This window comes from Anomaloglossus baeobatrachus, chromosome 1 (genome assembly GCF_048569485.1).
Source record: "Anomaloglossus baeobatrachus isolate aAnoBae1 chromosome 1, aAnoBae1.hap1, whole genome shotgun sequence".
NCBI lineage: Eukaryota > Metazoa > Chordata > Amphibia > Anura > Aromobatidae > Anomaloglossus > Anomaloglossus baeobatrachus.
In genome coordinates, this window is record NC_134353.1 from 958,095,034 (window position 1) to 958,119,943 (window position 24,910).

The following is a 24,910-nucleotide window of genomic DNA, read 5'->3' on the forward strand; positions in this document are numbered from 1 at the left end:
TTGCTCTTGGCAGTCCTGTAGTCCACTCATCCTAAAGGCCCCGTTACACGCTACGATGTATCGGGCGATATGTCGTCAGGGTCACGGATTCCGTGACGCACAGCCGGCATCGTTTGACATATCGTAGCATGTGACAGCTACGAGCGACTGTTAACGAGCAAAAATACTCACCTTATCGTTGCTCGTTGACACGTCGTTCATTTTCAAAATATCGGTCACATTCCTGGATGCAGGTTGTTCGTCGTTCCTGAGGCAGCACACATCGCTCCGTGTGACACCTCAGGAACGACGAATACAGCTTACCTGCCTCCCGCCGGCAATGAGGAAGGAAGGAGGTGGGCGGGATGTTACGTCCCGCTCATCTCCTCCCCTCCGCTTCTATTGGGCGGCAACTGTGTGGCGTCGCTGTGACGCCGAACGTCCCTCCTTCTTCAGGAAGAGGATGTTCGCCACCCACAGTGACATCGTCCGGGAGGTAAGTGCGTGTGACCGGGGGTTAACAACTTTGTGCGACACGGGCAACTAATTGCCCGTGACGCACAAACGACGGGGGCGGGTACGATCGCTTGTGCAATCGTATGATAGATCGTACTGTGTGACGCCGGCCTAACTGCTACCTCTGTCAAAGCTTCTTTTCCTTTAATAAGCTGGTGATCATCTAACAATACACGATGACTTGGATCCACGTACATAGCTGCTAGAAGAATTTCATTTTCTAATAGCAGTGTCTCTCTCCCTTTCATTGAAGCAGCAATGCCATCTGCGATTAAATCTCCTTTTTGGGATGGGCAAAATAGCAAGTTCTCCCACTTCTTTATGAAAATGCCGGGCGCTAAATCATCATCTTGTAATTTTGTAGTCATTGTAAATGGGTGATGAAGCAATTCCTTCCTCCTCTGTGAATTGGTCTTCATTTAGTGATACCTGAGGGTTGGCCATGTCTATAAGAAAGGGTTTCAGCTCAAGCAATCGCTCAATCATTAAATAAGTGCTGCCTCACCGAGTGATTTGATCGACAATTACTCCTTTTCCGGCACGTCTCTTCAAGATGGAGTCAATTTTAGGGATTCTTGTAGAAATAACCAATTTCCTCACTTTGCCAATCAGAGTTGCAGCATGTCCTTCTTGCAAACTGTCTCTTATTTCCAGCTGCAGCGTGTGCACAACACAGCGCATGTGATAAATAGGAGAGAGATGTGAAGCTGCTTCGACAAGATCATCTCATTCTAAAGGATTATTTTGCTGTTCATTGAAAGTTTAGACTTGCTGTAGGAAGTACTTACCTTAATCCTACTTTCCTGTTCACTCTAGAGTCTCTAGCAGTTTGAGATGATTGGGCATTCTTTGTGTCTTTGTTTTTACCCTTATCTGTAGAAGAGGAGCTTCAATATGTACTTATATCATGTAGCAGAAGTGCAGCACAGATTCATCTCAACTAAAAACCTAGATTCTTTGGTGAGAAATAGAACAGACATTTATAGGACTTTTCATAACTTTCTCAAAAACGTATGAAAAAATATTCATCACATTCTGCATTGAACCGCTGTACTCAATTTATTATATATTTTAGGAGTCGGTCTATTTTATACTAAATGGATACAGCCGCACACTAAATGCCATCAATGTATAAGGGAACTCTGGTACTGCATTACTGCTATATGAAAAAATGAGATTTTTAGTTTATGAATTGGCCAATGCATGTAAGCCCGGAAACCAAACGGCAAGGTAAATCTCAATATTCCGGGTCCCTAACTAAAATGCCACTATCTAGGTTAAAACATTCATGTCTGGGCAGGTAGACTAAAAATCTAACTTGAAATGCCACTATCTGTACTAACCTCCAAGTCTGGGCAGCTAGGACTCCTGGTATAAGGATTGTGAACACAGCCTGGTTTATAGGGCGGAGTGCTCAGTCAGAAAAAAACTCACTGCAAATATTTCAAAAGACTGACCTGCACATCCTACAAGTGTGTATAGGTGCCAGCTGAAAAAACCTAGCAAATACAAAATGGATACAGCCGCACACTAAATGCCATCAATGTATAAGGGAACTCTCGTACTGCATTACTGCTATATGAAAAAATGAGATTTAAAGTTTATGAATTGGCCAATGCATGTAAGCCCGGAAACCAAACGGCAAGGTAAATCTCAATATTCCGGGTCCCTAACTAAAATGCCACTATCTAGGTTAAAACATCCATGTCTGGGCAGCTAGACTAAAAATCTAACTTGAAATGCCACTATCTGGACTAACCTCCATGTCTGGGCAGCTAGGACTCCTGGTATAAGGATTGTGAACACAGCCTGGTTTATAGGGCGGAGTGCTCAGTCAGAAAAAAACTCACTGCAAATATTTCAAAAGACTGACCTGCACATCCTACAAGTGTGTATAGGTGCCAGCTGAAAAAAACCTAGCAAATACAAAATGGATACAGCCGCACACTAAATGCTATCAATGTATAAGGGAACTCTGGTACTGCATTACTGCTATATGAAAAAATGAGATTTAAAGTTTATGAATTGGCCAATGCATGTAAGCCCGGAAACCAAACGGCAAGGTAAATCTCAATATTCCGGGTCCCTTACTAAAATGCCACTATCTAGGTTAAAACATCCATGTCTGGGCAGCTAGACTAAAAATCTAACTTGAAATGCCACTATCTGGACTAACCTCCATGTCTGGGCAGCTAGGACTCCTGGTATAAGGATTGTGAACACAGCCTGGTTTATAGGGCGGAGTGCTCAGTCAGAAAAAAACTCACTGCAAATATTTCAAAAGACTGACCTGCACATCCTACAAGTGTGTATAGGTGCCAGCTGAAAAAACCTAGCAAATACAAAATGGATACAGCCGCACACTAAATGCCATCAATGTATAAGGGAACTCTGGTACTGCATTACTGCTATATGAAAAAATGAGATTTTGTATTTGCTAGGTTTTTTCAGCTGGCACCTATACACACTTGTAGGATGTGCAGGTCAGTCTTTTGAAATATTTGCAGTGAGTTTTTTTCTGACTGAGCACTCCGCCCTATACACCAGGCTGTGTTCACAATCCTTATACCAGGAGTCCTAGCTGCCCAGACATGGAGGTTAGTCCAGATAGTGGCATTTCAAGTTAGATTTTTAGTCTAGCTGCCCAGACATGGATGTTTTAACCTAGATAGTGGCATTTTAGTTAGGGACCCGGAATATTGAGATTTACCTTGCCGTTTGGTTTCCGGGCTTACATGCATTGGCCAATTCATAAACTAAAAATCTCATTTTTTTCATATAGCAGTAATGCAGTACCAGAGTTCCCTTATACATTGATGGCATTTAGTGTGCGGCTGTATCCATTTTGTATTTGCTAGGTTTTTTCAGCTGGCACCTATACACACTTGTAGGATGTGCAGGTCAGTCTTTTGAAATATTTGCGGTCTATTTTATACTGACTGACTCCACCAAAATGGACGCTGAGTACAACTCCGACTCCACAGCTCTGGTTATACGCCTGAAGAAGGCTGGTTCCCAGCCGAAATGCATTGCATTGTATCTTCTTAGTTTTAATTATTTTTATTGAAATCTGGGATATTGATCTCCCTTAATCCACTACTACATTGCCATTGGAGACAGAGACGCTATTACCAATCTATTTTTCTGGAGCATTTCCTCTGTTTGGATCCCCACTGGAGGATTTTCCTGCAGCACATTGGAACTCCTGGAATGGCTTTTTGATTCACATGTATGTACTACTCCTAGGTGAGAGCAAAATTCTTCACTCTTCGCTATAAGTATACTAACTACCTACTACACTAAGATATAGCACCGCATTGTCTTTTTTTCAAGCGCCCATGACAGCACCACAAGAGAGGGGATCCACCCTTCAAAGACAGGAAACATAAAGAATAAAAAGGGTGATACCTCTCCCCACATCAGTTTGTTTCCTGTCCTTTAATTAGAAACCATTGGATGAAGAACGGTGGTTGAAATAGAAGTTGGAGCTTACTCAGCCCTGGTCGGTCAGGACAGGCAGCTCTTTTGGAAGTGCCACAGCAGGCTCAGGAGGCTTCTCTTGTGTGCGGGCATGTTCTTCGTCATCATCTTGTCTGGAAACAACCACCATGTGTCATCGGTCTGCGAATGCAGGGAGTATCCAGCGGTGCTCCCTGATGATGCGGCAGGACCAATAATGTCAGCACCCTTAAGCCTGGTGGACTGGGAGGCATGCTGAAGAGGACTGTCGAGCGCCCTGCATATATAAAAATGGGAGACTGCTGGATTGGTGGTATGCTCCAGTCTGACTCCTCCAGCAGGATGGCTCAGGAGCAGCAGCATCCTATGTCTGAGCTACAGACCATCCCTCGCAGAAGTGGCAGAAGACCTTGCAGCAGCTTCAGCAACGTTGGGACAGCAGTGGCACTGGGTCTGGGGGGAAACGCTCTGGGAGGAGTGTCACCAGATCCACCCCGCAAAGCCATAGTTTTAGCAGACCCAATAGAAAACAAAACTCCAGGGGAGGCTTGTCAGGCGATATTATTCCTCCTCCTGATCCAGTACCCTCTCTTTACATCTGAATGGTAAGTGATCTTTGTGCAAGTTCACTTTGTGAAGAGGTCTTTGTGCTTCTTCTTGTCATTGTAGATACAGGAGAAACCTAGGAAGTGTACATCAAAATCCAAACACAAGGAGTGCGCTCTCTGTAGGCAGGAGCTAGCCAATTGCTGGCCAAAGACACTCTGCCAAGGATATATAGAGCAGACCCTGTGTGAGGAAACCCCCGGGTTTGCTTGTGACTTAAGATTTATTATTAGGGCAAAGGCTAGTGTTAGGGTGAACTCTTAATCAGAGATCACGTGTTGCCTACTGCCTGGCCTAATTGGTGTGGATCGAGTGCATGCTTGACAAATGACATCAGACACACAGTCGGATATTCATCTTTCCTCGGTCAGAGGTGGCTCAGAACTGCCTGATTTATTCAAGAGCATGCCTTTATATAACCTAGGACGGCTCTACAGCGAGCACACTTGAATGTGTCCATTGGTCAGTGGGTTGAATAATGTGTTAGTCCATGAGCTGATTGGTGGGCGGGTCTATGACGTTATTGGATGGATCCATGGTGATGCCGATGGGAGGGTCTGTCATCATCTGGTGGATCCATGCTGATGGTAGTGTCTGTTATGTCATCGGTGGCCATCTTAGTTATATCTGAAAACCTGGCTTATCTATAGAAAATCGATTTCATTGAACACACTTCTCACAATCCTCTGCATACAAAGGTAAATTCAGTATTTGATCTAATGGCTCTCCTCAACACTAGGAGCTCCCTGAACTTCCTGTCACGCAGAGGAAAGGATAGTCTTAAAAGATCCAGGCATTCTTCCCCTATTCTGAGGAGTCAGACAAGTCGGAAGGCGAGTGTGCATTCTTGGATTCCTTTTCTTCCTTGACATCAGATAGTGACACAGGGGGACAACAGTGTTTTCCTATAGCAAATACAAGTAGGCTTGTAAAAGCTGTCAGGTCCACCATGGGCATTTCAGGAGAAAGCTCAGCGTTCTGCACAGGATGTTATTTTTGGGGGCCTGGAGCAAAAGAAGTGACGTGCTTTCCTCGTTATTGATAATGTGCAGGCCCTGATTTCAAGTGACTTGAGTAAAATCTATAAGAGGGGCTCTATTCGCTCAGCGTTCAAAAGGAAATATCCATTTGAAGAAGCTGTTTTTTCATACTGGGACAAGGCCCCAAAACTATGTGCGTCAGCAGTGTAGGCATCTAAAATGTTTTCGTTGCCCTTTGAAGACACGAGATCTCTTAAAGATCCTCTAGCCAGAAAGGCCGACCATTTTCTCAAAAATTCCTGGGAATCCTCTCCGGGGCCTTGAGACCAGCAATAGCAGCAAGCTGCACTGCTAGATCCCTTGCAGTCTGGTTGGATCAGTAAGAGGACCAGCTTAAAGTAAAAGTACCTAGAGAGAACATCCTGTCCTAAATTCCTAAGGCTGGAGTCACACTTGCGTGTGACTTGTGTGAGTATCGGATCGCACTGCCCGGACCGGCCGGCTTCTCTTCTGCCAGGAGCGGCTCCGCTGTATGTATTTCTATGATGCTTACCCACTTCTGTCAGGAGAGCCGCAGCCGGTTTGGGCATAGCGATCTGACACTTTCATGAGTCACACGCAAGTGTGACCCCGGCCTTATGCATGAAGCAGCAACCTTTCTCTCTTATGCCTCTTGTGACTCAACAAGACTAGCAGCTATATCAGTGGCCTTATCTAATGCCGCCACAAGAGCCCTGTGGTTAAAGTGTTGGCCAGGTGACATGCAAGGAAAATCAAAGGTCTGCTCAATTCCGTCTCAAGGGGAATTTTTCTTTAGTTCTGGACGACATTTTGGAGAAGGCAGGCAACAGAAAGGGCTTTCCGGGTTGTTCTTTCCTACATTTAAAAGATCCTTTGAGAGAAGAGATATAGCCAGAAAGGTCCTCCTAGAGACCAGAGCAGTTGGTCTGACCAAAAGAAAGCTGGGATAGGTTTCATGCTCAGAGGCCCTTCCCAAGATAATAAGAAGTCCTCCCCTTCCAATGACGTATCCCACCAGGTAGGAGAAAGACTTTCCTTTTTCCTTCGTGCCTGGGAAAGGATCTCCTCAAACAGATACTTGACCTCATAAGATCAGACCTGAGGCTACCATTTTGTAAGACACCCCTGCCCCCTGCACAGGTTTGTCCTTACACCTCGAAGAGCCTTGCTAGGGAACAGTTGGCTTTAGAGGCAGAAGTACAGAGTCTGGCACCGAAGACGGACCTCTTTTAAGTTCCTGCACAATAAGAGGGGGTTACTCCCCCCCCTTTTTTTGTTTTAAATGACAACACTTTCCGTACAATAATAAATCGAAACAGCATGAACAACTATTTACAGATGCAGACTTTCAAGATGTTGTCTATGAAATCACAGTAAAAGCTCTGTTCCTGAATTGTCACATGGCAGTTCTAAACTTAAAGGATGTACCCAAAGATGTGTGGTTTCAAAGTTTCCTCAGAGTAGCTCTGCTCATGAATGGGAGGATCAATCATTTTTAGTACAAAGCCCTTCCATTCGAGTTGGCGGTAGCACCAAGGGTTGTCACAAAAGTTATAATGGCAAACATTACCAAGAGAGAGTATGGCAGGACTTTGGCCTATTGACTCTGTTCCCATAGGAGTTTTCCTTGACAATCGAGGATTTGTAACTCCATCTGGATAGAAGAGGCTAAGAAGATGGTGATATTTACTGTTTCACTTATAGTGACTTTAACATTTTTTTTGTGTGTGCTGTTTACCTTTTATTTCCCTCCTTTACAGGTTTTATTTTTTCTCCAGGATGCTCTTTGTTTCAGAGACTGCTATGTTTCATATGTTTGCATTCAGTATTTTTGTTAACCTGACTTATCCTTTTTGTTGACGACACTCAGCGCAGATTCATGCTTTGGAAATATCTAACTGAAAGTAAATTGGACATCATAGGTGTTCAGGAAACCAAATTTAAAAGAGATACTATCCCTAGATTTGAGAATAAACATTTTCCCCATAAATTCTTTTCATATGGCAAAAAGAAAAAGGCGGGAGTTGTCCTATTGGTTAGAGACTCGGTGTCCTTTGAACTTATAGATAAGCATGAGGATGGTTCTGGTCGATATATTATTCTGGTATGTAAAATTAATAACGTTCTTTACACTCTTGTTACTCTTTATGCACCTAATACTGGCCAGATCCCTTTTCTAAACAGACTCATGCCAGTTGTAAAAGAAAAAACCCAAATAAGTTAGTTGACTCCACTTCTACTACTAGACTTAGATTCCAGACTTCATATTCTTGGCTGGCAACGGAGGAGTTATTGGATGTTTTCCGCTGCCTGAATACAACGTCTAGGGAGTACACATTTTATTCTCATTCACACCAATCTTTTGCAGAATTGATTTAATTCAAAAGGGGGCTTTACACACAACGACATCGCTAACGAGATGTCGTTGGGGTCACGGAATTCGTGACGCTCATCCAGCCTCGTTAGCAATATTGTTGCGTGTGACACATACGAGCAACCGCTAACTATGTAAAATACTCACCAAATCGTTGATCGTTGACACGTCGTACACTTCCGAAATATCGTTCCTTGTTCTGGACGCAGGTTGTTCATTGTTCCTGAGGCAGCACACATCGCTACGTGTGACACTCCACGAACGATGAACAACACCGTACCTGCGTCCACCGGCAACGAGGGGGGCGTGACTTTCCTGCGGCTGCTCTTTGCCCCTCTGCTTCAATTGGACGCCTGCCGTGTGATGTCGCTGTGACGCCACATGAACCGCCCCCTTAGAAAGGAGGCTGTTCGCCTGGCACAGCGACATCGTTAGGAAGGTAAGTATGTGTGACGGGTAGCAGTGAGTTTGTCCGCCATGGGCAACGATTTGCCCGTGACGCACAAACGATGGGGGAGGGTGCGAACGCTAGCGACATCCCATTGCATACTCCCATTGCTGTTTTGAATGTTAGTTATGTTTTGGCTGCTTGGAGGCTCCCTCTGGTGGCCAGGAATGGTTTGGACTTGGACCAGGTGTGTTGTGCTATGGGCGTTTCCTTTGCTAACTCTCTGCTTATTTAAATCCTAGTCTGATTGCAGGCGGTGCCGGATGTCATTTGTTCTTTGTATCACCAGCTTGCTTCATCCTGCTCCACACCACATCTACCCCAGATAAGTGCTTGCTCTTTATTTATTGTCTGGTTCTTTTGCTTATCTGGGTTTGTCATTTGCTGTAGTTGTTTTCAGTTTTTTTGCATGCAGGAATTTTTCCCCTTAAGGTACCGTCACACTAAGCAACATCGCTAGCAACATCGCTGCTGATGCACAACTTGCTAGCGATGTTGCTTGGTGTTACATCCAGCAACAACCTGGCCCCTGCTGTGCGGTCGATGGTTGTTGTTGAATGTCCTGGGCCATTTTTTAGTTGTTGCTCTCCCGCTGTGAAGCACACATCGCTGTGTGTGACAGCGACAGAGCAACAACTAAATGTGCAGGCAGCAGGAGCCGGCTTCTGCGGACGCTGGTAACCACGGTAAACATCGGGTAACCAAGAAGCCCTTACCTTGGTTACCCGATATTTACCTTCGTTACCAGCGTCCGCCGCTCTCAGCTGTCAGTGCCGGCTCCCTGCTCTCTGCACACGTAGCTGCAGTACACATCGGGTAATTAACCCCATGTGTACTGTAGCTAGGAGAGCAGGGAGCCAGCACTAAGCAGTGTGCGCGGCTCCCTGCTCTCTGCACATGTAGCTGGCTAGCTGCAGTACACATTGGGTAATTAACCCCATGTGTACTGTAGCTAGGTGTGCAGGGAGCCAGCGCTAAGCGGTGTGCGCTGGTAATCAAGGTAAATATCGGGTTGGTTACCTGATATTTACCTTAGTTACCAAGCGCAGCATGCTTCCACGACGCTCCAGCGATCCCTGCCAGGTCAGGTTGCTGGTGGGATCGCTGGAGCGTCGCTTGGTGTGACATCTCACCAGCGACCTCCTAGCAACTTACCAGCGATCCCTATCAGGTTGTATCATTGTTGGAATCGCTGGTAAGTTGTTTAGTGTGACTGGGCCTTTAGTCTTTGCTGGGGAACTCCCTGCAGTTCTGTGTGGAGTATAGCTCCTTTGGGTCCATGTGTTTGTGGCTTGTTGAATTTGTTATGATTCTTGTTTTCTGTTCATTGGTATGACAAGGGCACCTGGTATAGGACGGAGTTCAGATCGTGCGATCTGAAGGCCTTTTTGTACTATCAGGAAGTTGGTATTTTGCAGGGTTTTTCTCTGGCCACCATCAGTCCCTTTCCTGTCCTTTCCTATTTTAGTCAGTGGGGGCCTCACCTTTTGCTAATCCTGTCATCTATCTGTGTATTGTGTTTTTCCTATATCACCGGAGTCTTTTATTGTGGGGGGCTTGCTATTCTTGTCTATTTTCTGAGGCAGAGAGTTATTCATCTTTCCTACCTTTAGGATAGTTAGTTCTCCGGCTGGGTTCGCGGTTCACAGGATGTTAGTTCACCCCTCGGCTACTTCTAGTTGTGATGGTTGGTAAGGGGATGGCAGCCAGATTAGTTGCCAATGCTCTTGTCACCTTCTACCAATGATTTGTGGTGGTCTTCCATGGTTCCAGATCATAACACATTGCCTAGCCCAGTCATGGCGAACCTTTTACAGGCCGAGTGCCCAAACTGTAGCCCTAAACCCAATATTTTTTCCGAAGTGCCAACCAATCCTATTATGTAAATAATTGATTGTAACCTTACCTTTGCAGTCTTCTCTTCTCTTCAGCAGGGGGCATCACGCTCATGCATGCTTACCACACATTGAAGCTGAGCCCTTTCCAGACACAGCAGTTGGATTGATCTTTCTGGAAAAAATTGCAGCATATTAGAGATTTTAGCCTGGAATGCAATCAGATGTCACCCTGTAATCCACATCTAGATTTCAAAGTCTGAACATCTTGAAATCCCATAAAGACGTACGAGTTGCTACCCTCCCCTTCATTGTGTGGTTATGTCCCCCTTCCTGGGCCACTTCCTGGTAAACATGTCCCCCATCCTGATATATATTTCCTACATTCTGGTATATTTGTCCCTATCATGGCCCCATCCTGGTAAATATACCTGATCCTGGTAAATGTCCTCCATCCTGGTAAATGTCCTCCATCCTGGTAAATGTACCCCATCCTGGGATGTACCCCATTCCTGGTAAATGTTCCCAATCCTGGTTAATTTACCCCCATCCAGGTAAATGTACCCCCATCCAGCTAAATGTCCCCCTTCCTAGCATGCTCCCCTTCCTGGTAAATGTTCCCCTTCCTGGTAAATGTACCCTATCGTGGCATGTTTCCTCCATCCTGTCGTGCATGTTTTCCCCATCCTGGTATGCATGTTTCCTCATCCTGGCATGCATGTTTCCTCCATCCTGGCATACATTGTTCCCCATTCTGGCATGCATGTTTTCCCCATCCTGTCGTGCATGTTTTCCTCATCCTGGCATGCATGTTTTCCTCATCTTGGCATGCATGTTTCCTCCATCCTGCCATGTATGTTTTCCCCATCCTGGCATGCATGTTTTCTCCATTCTGGCATGCATGTTTTCCTCATCCTGGCATGCATGTTTCCTCATCTTTGCATGCATGTTTCCTCATCTTTGCATGCATGTTTCCTCCAGATTTTACGACCAATCGAAAGGTTTCACTCACAACTAATGGAGCTGCGGTTTCAATTGAGATCTTGCTTGGCTGGAGAGTTCCGTCAGGTGCAACTAGCTAGTAAGACACGTTTTTATCACTCTATTAATAAACCGAGTAAATTGATGTTGCAGGGGCTGAAACAAGATAGACAAAAAACGAGAATTCTGGCGATTAACAACAAGTCGGGTTCAATATGCAAACATCCTGGTGACATTGCTGAGGCTTTTGCAGCTACTACTTGGATTTATATAATCCCAATCAATTTCAGCCTACTTCACAGTGGATTAGTTGATTAACACCTTTTTAGAAAAATTACATCTTCCTGTTATTGATAAGTTGGATTTCGACATTATTAATCAGCCTGCCACTAAACAGGAGGTATTGACTGTTAAAGAGTAGAAGATTGATCCAGCTCAGCTATGGCAAAATCCGGCATGCAAGGATACACTCTGAAGGTGCAGGAATGCCGTTGAAGAAGAAAAAATCCAGCTTCCGGAATATAATAAAATCTCATACAAACTTTATTGTGGAAAATTGTAAAAAATTCTTTTCATTACAAAAATGGACAGGATGAGGAGCCCAGGTGCGGCAATGCGTTTCGAACGCTACCTGCGTTCTTTGTCAAGCCTAAGTGAGTAGACATTACCCATAAGCTTTTAAACTCCTTCCCACCAATGGGAGGAGTGGGTGTAATTAATGAAACACATGTGCTGTCACAGGGTAGATAATATGCAAAAAAAGGAAAAAAAAGCAAAAACACATACAAACCAAAACATCAAATACAATGAACAATAAAAACCATATACAAACATATAAAGTGTATATATATGTAAAAAACAAATAAAAACTCTCAATAGGCGAAAAATACATGCAAACATTATCTACCATAATTTAATAATAATAAACATGACATCTCGTCTCAGATTAAGACCATTGGGTATTCTGGTTCCCAAATTAAATATCCAAAAAGCCTCACTTGTGAGAACCTGATGTTGGATATCACCACCACGAGGAGAAACTTTCTCTTTTTCTAGACCAAAAACACGCAAGGAATCAGTATTGCAGTTATGATGTAAAACAAAATGTTTGGATGCAGCTGAAAGGTGTCTGGTAGTAATGACAGTACCTTGTGAATTACAGATATCTCTAATATGTTTATTAAACCGCACTTTAAGTTTCCTCACCATACAACCTATATAAAGTAAATTGCAACTGTTGCATTTAATGCAATAAACATCCATCCACAGCCATCGGGGGCTGCACAAAATTATCAACTTGAAAATTACGCGGCTATATTTGGTCAAACAATTGATTAACTCACCTCTACTGTGGTGGCTGGAGCTGCTTCTCTTTGGTGCGGTTGTGATATTAGGTGATATTGATCATTTTGTTTCTCACAATTGCTTTTCCAGGTTTGTCTCAGTCTGGAGAGGCTGGGGGCATGTACACATCACAGGAGAGGCTGGAGGCATGTACACATCACAGGAGACGCTGAGGCACATAAATTACAGGAGAGACTGGGAGTACACATCACAGGAGAGACTGGGAGCATATACATCACAGGAGGGGCTGGGGCATATACATCACAGGAGAGGCTGAGGGCATACACATCACAGGAGAGACTGGGGCATACACATCACTGGAGAGGCTGGGGCATACACATCACAGGAGAGGCTAGGCATACACAGCACAGGAGAGGCTGGGGCATGTACATCACAGGAGGGGCTGGGGCATACACATCATATGAAAGGCTACAAGAGAGGCTGGGGCATCTACATCACAGGAGGGGCTGGGGTTGTATACATCACAGGAAATGCTGGGGCACAGAAATCAGCAGGGGGGGTATGGACAGCACTGGTGGCGGCACGAACAGCACTGATGGAGGTACCGACAACACTGGCGGTAGCACGAACAGCATTAGGTGGCAGCACTAGGGAGGCACAGACTGGACTGGGGGAGCATAGACATCATCAGGAGTGCACGGACTGCACTGGGGGGCATAGACAGGAGTGGGAGGGTACAGACAGCAGTGGCAAGTACAGAGCACTGGGGGGTGCACAGTATTGATGGGTGGCACACAGCTCTGGGGAGCACGGACTGTATAAGGGGGAATGGACAGCACTGACGTTAGCATGGACTGCATTAGGTGGCACTGGTGGCAGTAGGGACAACATTAGGTGGTGTAGACAGCACTGGCGGAGCATAGACACCAGGGAGCATGGACAGCAGTGGCGGGTTACACAACGCCGAGGGGGTACACAGCACTGGGGGGTACACACAGTATTAGAGGGTGCACAGCATGAGGGGGGATAAACACAGTACTAGGGGGTACACACAGTAACACAGTACTAGGGGGAACAGAGCATGAGGGGGGTACACACACTAGGGAGTATACAGCACTGGGGGGTACACCGCTGTGACGATTTTGCTGAGATATGAGAGTTATGACTGTGTAGAGGTTATGGAATATGGCCAGAAATTGTCCCATTCATGGTTCCTTCCTTAATTAGTCCCTCACCCTTTTGTTCCATGGAAGAACTCTTTCGTCCTGCTCCCACATGTGAAAAGCATTCTCCTGTTCCCACTTTCATCCTGCTCTCACGTGTGAACAGCTATCTCCCCTTCCCGTTTAACACAGGCCCTAGTAGGGTGACAGATTCCATTATACCCAGAGGATCCTATGACAGACCCCCCAGGAGCTGTTAGAGACGGTTAGTCTGAGAAGTCATAGAGGAATTATGAAAAAATGCTGCACACCTTACGACCACAATGTTTATATTAATGACTTCAGAACAAAAAGGCGTACGCCACGCATATTTCATATTAATCGTGCGATGTGTGGAACAGCCAGAATAAATAACTGGCCACAGGAATCCGCAGAAATCTCATATTTCCTATCAAAACGGAGAGCAATTATCAACAATAAAAATGATGGTCATATCTTCCAGGTGAGACGCTCAGAAGCGGAGTTATGCTGGGAAATATAACAGATTATTCTCAGCCAGTAGTGGGGAAGGGAATTCCCAGCCATGATCATGTCACGAGGGGGGGCCGTATGAGCCCAAGACAGAAAAGATAAAAGTTAGGTGCAGGGGTCTGTGCTTTGTATTTCTTCTGGTGGTCACATGCTTCATTCATGTAGTGGAGGATACCTGAAACGTCCCTGGCCCCACACAGTACCCCCCTGCATAGGCCAAATTCTCAACCCCAAGGTAATTGATACATCTGTGTGCCTGCTTGTGAGCCATAACTTACCTGTAAATGTACTCTGACATATATATATATATATATATATGTGTTGCGGGCGAGGGCCGCTGCCACTTCTGGGGCCGCTCGGATCCGGGTTCGCTGCTGCGGCTCGAGTGGTGACCAGACCCGGGCTCGCACAGCCATCCGTCCTCACAACCGTCGGAAGGGGATATTTACAGGGGATTGATGTGTTGGTGACGCCACTCGTGGGTTGAGGTGAGGGATGGTGACACCGCTGCTGCCTGGTGATGGGGCGCCCGGGGCTGATGGAGCGGGGCAGCAAGATGGGATCCCATCCACGGGTAGGGGAGGTGTAGTCCCGGGGCCCTTTTTGGTACAAAGGAGTAATGGCTGCTGGAGGTGGCATGCCGGGTTGGACTGGGGATCAATAGTGTACTCACAGTTCAGTATTCACACACAAGTCAAGTGGTAAACCAAGTTGCCAGTGACTGGTCGCCTTTGGTAGGTGTATTTGGGTCCCACACCCGGGTGTAGCAAACAGGGGTCCCTTCCTCCTGCACTCTGTGTTTGTGTCTTCTGTGGGACGACTCCACATGGAACGGGGAAGTCCACTCCTGGTACTGTGTATGTTTGGGAGCTGTGGCCCGCGAAATCTGAACCTTGAGATTTCTGTGGGTTCTGACGGACACCCTATCCCCCGCGTTGGGCTTCCGTTTCGCTCTCTGGGCTTCTGGAGAATAAGGCCTGAAATCTCGTCCTCTGCTGGTTGATTAACAAGGGGGCATGCAACCTTCCTCATTCTAGGGTCCAAGAATCCCGTCTTTGCACGGCCTCCGGACCGGATTCCCACTGTCGGGCTACAACCCCGCCCCGGTCCACTTAAGGTCTTCCGCGACCGGATCTGTCGCCTGTGGCCCTGTTTACTGTCTGCCACCTAGCCAGGTAGTCCAGGGGCCCCTACCCCTGACTCCACTTCACTGTCAGACTTCAACTTTCACTCTCCTTCAACTGTCAGCTTAAACTACTGCTCAAACTTGTCTCTACTTCAAAACTGTCGTGTTCCCGCCCCTGACACCTCAGGACCCCTAGGTGGGCATTCTCATCTGCCTCATCCCGCCCACTGGTTTGTCCTTATTATCATGAGGGGGTGGCTAGGCTTTAATGGCTATGTATTGTACCTGGGTGTGGGTTTTGGTGGTATCAAGGAGGGTACTTCTGTGACTACCTGGTTTTGCCAGGGCACCACACTCCCCCTTGGTTGAATACAGCCCGTCCTCGGGCTGTCCGGCCATTGACGTTTATTTTTCAGCTTCTGCAATTAGAAAATGTAACAAGCATAAACATTGGAAAAACATTTTAAAACTTTTCGTCCAATAAGGGAGGCACATCACTTAAACGTTGCAAGGAACAAGAAAAACATCATCTCCTTCTTTCCTTTCACCCGCCACCCAAAACACCTGCACCCTACCTCAGTGCTACCGCTAGTCACAGGTGTCACACCGTCCCGAGTTCCTGTGGGAGTCCAGAATGTCCGGGTAAAAGTCCCTTACCCGTCAGTCCACCCCAAGAGTTCCACGGTCCGGAACCCCTGACCAGGAGGTTAGCCACCAGTTTTGCTGGTAACTGGGCCTCGGCCGACTCTCCACCGCAGGCGCTTCCTCCAACCAACCTCTCCAGAGGCGTTACAGTCCTAGTGGAGGAGTAACAAGAAGGTAGATGCGGGTTATTTACAAGGCCCAAGAAAGCGACAGACCCCGCACTACACATAACGGAGAGTGACAGACCCCTCACTACACATTGGGGAAAGGAAGCGAAAGACCCCACCTTACACATGAGGGAGAGAGAGCGACAGACCCCGCACTACACATGGGGGAGAGAGAGCGACGGACCCCGCACTACACATGAGGGAGAGAGAGCGACAGACCCCACACTACACATAAGGGAAAGCGAGTGACAGACCCCGCACTACACATGGGGGAGAGTGACAGACCCCGCACTACACATAAGGGAGAGAGAGTGACAGACCCCGCACTACGCATGGGGGAGAGAGAGCGACAGACCCCTCACTACACATGGGGGAGAGAGAGCAACAGACCCCGCACTACACATGAGGGAGAGAGAGCGACAGACCCCACACTACACATGGGGGCGAGAGAGCGGCAGACCCCTCACTACACATGGGGGAAAGAGAGCGACAGACCCCGCACTACATATGGGGGAGAGAGAGCGATAGACCCCGCACTACACATGGGGGAGAGAGAGAGCGACAGACCCCGCACTACACATGGGGAAGAGAGAGCGACAGACCCCGCACTAAACATGGGGGAGAGAGATCGACAGACCCCGCACTACACATGGGGGAGAGAGTGACAGACCCCGCACTACACATGGGAGAGAGAGAGAGCGACAGACCCCGCACTACACATGGGGGAGAGAGAGAGTGACAGACCCTGCAGTACACATGGGGGAGAGAGAGCGACAGACCCCGCACTACACATGGAGGCAAGAGAACGACAGACCCTGCACTACACATGGGGGAGAGAGAGCGACAGACCCCGCACTACACATGGAGGCAAGAGAACGACAGACCCTGCACTACACATGGGGGAGAGAGAGCGACAGACCCCCCACTACACATGGAGGAGAGAGAGCGACAGACCCCGCACTACACATGGGGGAAAGAGAGTGACAGACCCCACATTACACATGGGGGAGAGAGAGCGACAGACCCCGCACTACACATGGGGGAGAGAGAGCGACAGATCCCGCACTACACGTGGGGGAGAGAGAGTGACAGACTCCGCACTACACATGGGGGCGAGAGAGCGACAGACCCTGCACTACACATGGGGGTGAGAGAGCGACAGACCCCTCAGTACACATGGGGGAAAGAGAGCGACAGACCCCGCACTACACATCAGGGAGAGAGAGCGACAGACCCCGCACTACACATGGGGGCGAGAGAGCGACAGACCCCGCACTACACATGAGGGAGAGAGAGCGACAGACCCCGCACTACACATGGGGGCGAGAGAGCGACAGACCCCACACTACACATAAGGGAGAGAGAGCGACAGACCCCACACTACACATGAGGGAGAGAGAGCGACAGACCCCGCACTACACTTGGGGGCGAGAGAGAGACAGACCCCTCACTACACATGGGGGAAAGAGAGCGACAGACCCCACACTACACATGAGGGAGAGAGAGGGACAGATCCCGCACTACACATGGGGAGAGAGAGCGACAGATCCCGCACTACACATGGGGAAGAGAGAGCGATAGACCCCACACTACACATGAGGGAGAGAGAGCGACAGACCCCGCACTACACATGAGGGAGAGAGAGAGCGACAGACCCCGCACTACACATGAGGGGGAGAGAGAGCGATAGACCCTGCATTACACATGTGGGAGAGAGATCGACAGACCCGCACTAAACATGTGGGAGAGAGAGATCGACAGACCCCGCACTACACATGAGGGAGAGAGTGACAGACCCCACACTACACATGGGGGAGAGAGAGCGACAGACCCCGCACTACACATGGGGGAGAGAGAGAGTGACAGACCCTGCAGTACACATGGGGAGAGAGAGCAACAGACCCCGCACTACACATGGGGGCAAGAAAACGACAGACCCTGCACTACACATGGGGGAGAGCGACAGACCCCGCACTACACATGGGGGAGAGAGAGCGACAGACCCCGCACTACACATGGAGAAAAGAGAGCAACAGAACCCGCACTACACATGGGGGAAAGAGAGCGACAGACCCCACACTACATATAAGGGAGAGAGAGCAACAAACCCCGCACTTCACATGGGGGAGAGAGAGTGACAGACCCCGCACTACACATGGGGGAGAGAGAGCGACAGACCCCGCACTACTCATGGGGGAGAGAGAGCGACAGACCCCGCACTACACATGGGGGGAGAGAGAGCGACAGACCGCGCACTACATATAAGGGAGAGAGAGCGACAGACCCCGCACTACACATGAGGGGGAGAGAGAGCGACAGACCCCGCACTACACATGAGGGAGAGAGAACGACAGACCCCTCACTACACATGAGGGAAAGAGAGCGACAGACCCCGCACTACACATGAGGGAGAAAGCGACAGACCCCGCACTACATATGGAGGAGAGAGAGCGACAGACCCCGCACTACACATGGGGAGAGAGAGTGACAGACTCCGCACTACACATGGGGGCAAGAGAGCGACAGACCCCGCACTACACATGGGGGTGAGAGAGCGACAGACCCCTCACTACACATGGGGGAAAGAGAGCGACAGACCCCGCACTACACATGAGGGATAGAGCGACAGACCCCGCACTACACATGGGGGCGAGAGAGCGACAGACCCCGCACTACACATGAGTGAGAGAGAGCGACAGACCCCGCACTACACATGAGGGGGAGAGAGAGCGACAGACCCCGCACTACACATGGGGGCGAGAGAGCGACAGACCCTGCACTACACATAAGGGAGAGAGAGCGACAGACCCCGCACTACACATGAGGGAGAGAGAGCGACAGACCCCGCACTACACATGAGGGAGAGACAGCGACAGACCCCGCTCTACACATGGGGGTGAGAGAGGGACAGACCCCTCACTACACATGGGGGAAAGAGAGCTACAAACCCCACACTACACATAAGGGAGAGAGCGACAGACCCCGCACTACACATGAGGGAGAGAGAGGGACAGATCCCGCACTACACATGGGGAGAGAGAGCGATAGACCCCGCACTACACATGAGGGAGAGAGAGAGCGACAGACCCCACACTACACATGGGGTAGAGAGAGCGATAGACCCTGCACTACACATGTGGGATAGAGAGAGAGCGACAGACCCTGCACTACACATGTGGGAGAGAGAGCGACAGACCCCGCACTACACATGAGGTAGAAAGCGACAGACCCCGCACTACACATGGAGGAGAGAGAGCGACAGACCCCGCACTACACATGGGGAGAGAGAGTGACAGACCCCGCACTACACATGGGGGCAAGAGAGCGACAGACCCCGCACTACACATGGGGGTGAGAGAGCGACAGACCCCTCACTACACATGGGGGAAAGAGAGCGACAGACCCCGCACTACACATGAGGGATAGAGCGACAGATCCCGCACTACACATGGGGGCGAGAGAGCGACAGACCCCGCACTACACATGAGTGAGAGAGAGCGACAGACCCCGCACTACACATGGGGGCGAGAGAGCGACAGACCCTGCACTACACATAAGGGAGAGAGAGCGACAGACCCCGCACTACACATGAGGGAGAGAGAGCGACAGACCCCGCACTACACATGAGGGAGAGACAGCGACAGACCCCGCTCTACACATGGGGGCGAGAGAGGGACAGACCCCTCACTACACATGGGGGAAAGAGAGCTACAAACCCCACACTACACATAAGGGAGAGAGCGACAGACCCCACACTACACATGAGGGAGAGAGAGGGACAGATCCCGCACTACACATGGGGAGAGAGAGCGATAGACCCCGCACTACACATGGGGGAGAGAGAGTGATAGACCCCACACTACACATGGGGTAGAGAGAGCGATAGACCCTGCACTACACATGTGGGATAGAGAGAGAGCGACAGACCCTGCACTACACATGTGGGAGAGAGAGATCGACAGACCCCGCACTACACATGAGGGAGAGAGTGACAGACCCCGCACTACACATGGGGGAGAGAGAGAGACAGGCCCCGCACTACACATGGGGGAGAGAGAGATCGACAGACCCCGCACTACACATGAGGGAGAGAGTGACAGACCCCGCACTACACATGAGGGAGAGAGTGACAGACCCCGCACTACACATGGGGGAGAGAGAGATCGACAGACCCCGCACTACACATGAGGGAGAGAGTGACAGACCCCGCACTTCACATGGGGGAGAGAGAGAGTGACAGACCCCGCACTACACATGGGGGAGAGAGAGATCGACAGACCCCGCACTACACATGAGGGAGAGAGTGACAGACCCCGCACTTCACATGGGGGAGAGAGAGAGTGACAGACCCCGCACTACACATGGGGGAGAGAGAGCGACAGACCCCGCACTACACATGGGGACAAGAAAATGACAGACCCTGCACTACACATGGGGGAGAGAGAGCGACAGACCCCGCACTACACATGGGGGAGAGAGAGCGACAGACCCCGCACTACACATGGAGGAGAGAGAACGACAGAACCCGCACTACACATGGGGGAAAAAGAGCGACAGACCCCACACTACATATAAGGGAGAGAGAGGGACAGACCCCGCACTACACATGGGGGAGAGAGAGTGACAGACCCCGCACTACACATGGGGGAGAGAGAGTGACAGACCGCGCACTACACATGGGGGAGAGAGAGCGACAGACCCCGCACTACACAAGGGGGAAGAGAGAGCGACAGACCCCGCACTACACATGGGGGAGAGAGAGCGACAGACCCCGCACTACACATGGGGGAGAGAAAGCGACAGACGCCGCACTACATATGAGGGAGAAAGCAACAGACCCCGCACTACACATGAAGGAGAGAGAGCGACAGACCCCGCACTACACATGGAGGAGAGAGAGCGACAGACCCCGCACTACACATGGGGGGAGAGAGAGCGACAGACCCCGCACTGCACATGATAGAGAGAGCGACAGACCCTGCACTATACATGGGGGGGAGAGAGCGACAGACCCCACACTACACATGGGGGAGAGAGAGCGACAGTCCCCGCACTACACATGGAGAAGAGAGAGCGACATACCCTGCACTACACATGGGGGGGAGAGATAGCGACAAACCCCGCACTACACATGGAGGAGAGACAGAGTGACAGACCCCGCTCTACACATGGGGGAGAGAGTGCGACAGACCCTGCACTACACATGGAGAAGAGAGAGCGACAGACCCCGCACTACACATGAGGGAGAGAGAGCAACAGCCTTCGCACTACACATGGGGGAGAGAGCGAAAGACTTCTCACTACACATGAAGTAGAGAGAGCGACAGACCCCGCACTACGCATGGCGGAAAGAGAGCGACAGATATTGCACTACACATGGAGGAGAGAGAGCGACAGACCCCGCACTACACATGGGGGAGAGAGAGCGACAGATCCCGCACTACACATGGGGGAGAGAGAGCGACAGACCCCGCACTACACATGAGGGAGAGAGAAAGTGACAGACCCCGCACTACACATGGGGGGTAGAGAGCGACAGACCCCACACTACACATGAGGGAGAGAGAACGACAGACCCCGCACTACACATGAGGGAGAGAGAGCGACAGAGCCCACACTACACATGAGGGAGAGAGAGCGACAGACTCCGCACTACACATGGGGGAGAGAGAGCGACAGACCCTGCACTACACATGGAGGAGAGAGAGCGACAGACCCCGCACTACACATGGGGGGGAGAGAGAGTGACAGACCCCGCACTACACATGAGGGAGCGAGAGCGACAGACCCCACACTACACATGAGGGAGCGAGAGCGACAGACCCCGCACTACACATGAGGGAGAGAGAGTGACAGACCCCGCACTACACATGGGGGGAGAGCAACAGACCCCGCACTACACATGGGGGAGAGAGAGCGACAGACCCCGCACTACACATGGGGGAGAGAGAGCGACAGACCCCGCAATACATATGGAGGAGAGAGAGCGACAGACCCCGCAATACATATGGAGGAGAGAGCGACAGACCCCGCACTACGCATGGGGTAGAGAGAGCGACAGATCCTGCACTACACATGGAGGAGAGAGAGCGACAGACCCCGCACTACAAATGGGGAGAGAGAGCGACAGACCCCACACTACACATGAGGGAGAGAGAGAGAGCGACAGACCCCGCACTACACATGAGGGAGAGAGAGGGACAGATCCCGCACTACACATGAGGGAGAGAGCGACAGACCCCGCACTACACATGAGGGGGGAGCGACAGACCCCGCACTACACATGGGGGAGAGAGAGCGACAGACCCCGCACTACACATGGAGGAGAGAGAGCGAAAGACCCTGCACTACACATGAGGGAGAGAGAGGGACAGATCCCGCACTACACATAAGGGAGAGAGAGGGACAGACCCCGCACTACACATGGGGAGAGAGAGCGATAGACCCCGCACTACACATGGGGGAGAGAGAGTGATAGACCCCGCACTACACATGAGGGAGAGAGAGCGACAGACCCCGCACTACACATGGGGGAGAGAAAGCGACAGACCCCGCACTACACATGAGGGAGAGAGTGACAGACCCCACACTACACATGGGGGAGAGAGAGCGACAGACCCCGCACTACACATGGGAGAGAGAAAGCGACAGACCCCGCACTACACATGGGGGAGAGAGAGAGTGACAGACCCTGCAGCACACATGGGGAGAGAGAGCAACAGACCCCGCACTACACATGGGGGCAAGAAAACGACAAACCCTGCACTACACATGGGGGAGAGCGACAGACCCCGCACTACACATGGGGGAGAGAGAGCGACAGACCCCGCACTAAACATGGAGAAAAGAGAGCAACAGAACCCGCACTACACATGGGGGAAAGAGAGCGACAGACCCCGCACTACTCATGGGGGAGAGAGAGTGACAGACCCCGCACTACACATGGGGGAGAGAGAGCGACAGACCCCGCACTACTCATGGGGGAGAGAGAGCGACAGACCCCGCACTACACATGGGGGGAGAGAGAGCGACAGACCGCGCACTACATATAAGGGAGAGAGAGAGCGACAGACCCCGCACTACACATGAGGGGGAGAGAGAGCGACAGACCCCGCACTACACATGAGGGAGAGAGAACGACAGACCCCTCACTACACATGAGGGAAAGAGAGCGACAGACCCCGCACTACACATGAGGGAGAAAGCGACAGACCCCGCACTACACATGGAGGAGAGAGAGCGACAGACCCCGCACTACACATGGGGAGAGAGAGTGACAGACTCCGCACTACACATGGGGGCAAGAGAGCGACAGACCCCGCACTACACATGGGGGTGAGAGAGCGACAGACCCCTCACTACACATGAGGGAGAGAGAGCGACAGACCCCGCACTACACATGAGGGATAGAGCGACAGACCCCGCACTACACATGAGGGAGAGAGAGCGACAGACCCCGCACTACACATGAGGGAGAGAGAGAGACAGACCCCGCACTACACATGAGTGAGAGAGAGCGACAGACCCCGCACTACACATGGGGGCGAGAGAGCGACAGACCCCGCACTACACATGGGGGCGAGAGAGCGACAGACCCTGCACTACACATAAGGGAGAGAGAGCGACAGACCCCGCACTACACATGAGGGAGAGAGAGAGACAGACCCCGCACTACACATGGGGGAGAGAGAGCGACAGACCCTGCACTACACATGGGGGCGAGAGAGCGACAGACCCTGCACTACACATAAGGGAGAGAGAGCGACAGATCCCGCACTACACATGGGGGCGAGAGAGCGACAGACCCTGCACTACACATAAGGGAGAGAGAGCGACAGATCCCGCACTACACATGAGGGAGAGAGACAGACCCCGCACTACACATGAGGGAGAGACAGCGACAGACCCCGCTCTACACATGGGGGCGAGAGAGGGACAGACCCCTCACTACACATGGGGGAAAGAGAGCTACAAACCCCACACTACACATAAGGGAGAGAGCGACAGACCCCGCACTACACATGGGGGAGAGAGAGCGACAGACCCCGCACTGCACATGGGGGCGAGAGAGCGACAGACCCCGCACTACACATAAGGGAGAGAGAGGGACAGATCCCGCACTACACATGGGGAGAGAGAGCGATAGACCCCGCACTACACATGGGGGAGAGAGAGTGATAGACCCCACACTACACATGGGGTAGAGAGAGCGATAGACCCTGCACTACACATGAGGGAGAGAGAGCGACAGACCCCGCACTACACATGAGGGAGAGAGAGCGACAGACCCCGCACTACACATGGGGGAGAGAGAGCGACAGACCCCGCACTACACATGAGGGAGAGAGAGCGACAGACCCCGCACTAAACATGTGGGAGAGAGAGATCGACAGACCCCGCACTACACATGAGGGAGAGAGTGACAGACCCCGCACTTCACATGGGGGAGAGAGAGAGTGACAGACCCCGCACTACACATGGGGGAGAGAGAGCGACAGACCCCGCACTACACATGGGGACAAGAAAATGACAGACCCTGCACTACACATGGGGGAGAGAGAGCGACAGACCCCGCACTACACATGGGGGAGAGAGAGCGACAGACCCCGCACTACACATGGAGGAGAGAGAACGACAGAACCCGCACTACACATGGGGGAAAAAGAGCGACAGACCCCACACTACATATAAGGGAGAGAGAGGGACAGACCCCGCACTACACATGAGGGAGAGAGAGTGACAGACCCCGCACTACACATGGGGGAGAGAGAGTG

The 24,910-nt window shown here is 50.5% G+C and overlaps 1 protein-coding gene across 2 annotated transcripts in view; it reads right to left on the reverse strand.

The window, feature by feature from the left end:
* LOC142257597 (uncharacterized) overlaps window positions 1-24,910 on the reverse strand; it is a 1,260,196-nt gene that overhangs the window by 254,506 nt on the left and 980,780 nt on the right. The window lies entirely within an intron of this gene.